Here is a 1,307-nt window from a genome sequence, read left to right as displayed (position 1 = left end):
TATTCCAGATCCAGCTGAGCACTGACAGATGATCCCTCTGTGACTTCTTCACAGCAGGAGATAAAGTTCAGCCCGAGTCCTCAACAGCAAATGAACCGTCCCGAATGTTTCATCCCTCTAAAAGTGATGTAAGTACAGGAAATAAATGTTGATCCTTCCAAACGTCCAGTGAGCTCCTGACTTTCTGTAGTGAGCTAACAATGCTGTCTCTGCTGTAGTAAAATCCCCAGTAGTGTTTTCAGTCCTGTTGAACTACAAAATATCTCCCACGTACTGTATGTTGTGTTGATGAAAGGGGAAGAAAAGGTGGAGATGAAAACACTTCTTGGGATTTCAGTGCATCAGAGCAGAATTGTCCGCTCACTACAGACGCTCACTGGCTCTAGGGCAGGATCTATAGTTTATATTTTTCTATAGTTATAATGTTGAAGAGACAACACAAGGGAAAATAATATTTTTTTCTATCATCACCCTCATAATATCACCCTGACACTAAAATAAACTTCTGAGTTGGTGAGGTGACTTACAAAACAGGAACTGAGATACCCAACCGAAAGAAATTATAAAATGTAAAGGTAAAAATCCATTCCTGGATGTCCCGGCAGGTTGGCAGGATATGTGCACCATTCATATTGGACATTGAGTACTAGAGGGGCTCTAAAAAAAAAAAAGGGTAATTCAATATTTTTATTCAAACGTTGGAGCAGCCCAGAGACACTCACATCAACATAGCATTACACTCAGTGATCTACTGATATTTAGCAAACACTGAAGCTGTGCTGAAGTTTACTGAAAACAAGCCGACCTAGCTAGTCTGGATACTATGTACACTAAAGTCAGATTGCCCATATTGGGGGGGATCTATTGTTGCTTCATCTGTTACACTAAACATTTTCTTGTTGTAGGAATTGGAAGGTTTCTTTTTTGTCTTTGTAGCTCATGATTGGGTACAAATAATAATTATATATATTAGGGAGGCACCGATACTGTTTTTTTTTGGGATCAAGTACAAGTACCTATTTTTTTTTTTCCAGTACTCACGATACCAGAAATCCTATTAAGGAAGCCGAGAGGCGTGTAATGACTTGCCACCCGGCTTCCTGATTAGCCATGGAGTCGGTTTCCTGGCCAGTCAGGAAGCCGGGGTGGGTAATGACTCGATGCCCCTTCCGGCTTCTTGATTGGCCAGCTTCCCGAGCCATCACACACTGCCCGGATTCCTGATTGGCCAGGAAGCCGGCTCCATGCTCCCTCACCACCAAGGGATGAAGGAGCATGCAGCCGGGTACCTGGCCAATCAGGAAGCC

General features: G+C 43.0%; 1 protein-coding gene across 6 annotated transcripts in view; it reads left to right on the top strand.

The window, feature by feature from the left end:
* Positions 1 to 1,307, top strand: part of PTK2 (protein tyrosine kinase 2) — a 202,993-nt gene that overhangs the window by 138,625 nt on the left and 63,061 nt on the right. The gene's annotated exons all lie outside the window — the stretch shown is intronic.

Source organism: Nanorana parkeri, unplaced genomic scaffold (assembly GCF_000935625.1).
Source record: "Nanorana parkeri isolate BGI_ZX_2015 unplaced genomic scaffold, ASM93562v1 scaffold680, whole genome shotgun sequence".
Classification (NCBI taxonomy): domain Eukaryota; kingdom Metazoa; phylum Chordata; class Amphibia; order Anura; family Dicroglossidae; genus Nanorana; species Nanorana parkeri.
Note: the sequence above shows the minus strand (reverse complement) of the source record. Positions and strands in the feature narration are given on the sequence as shown.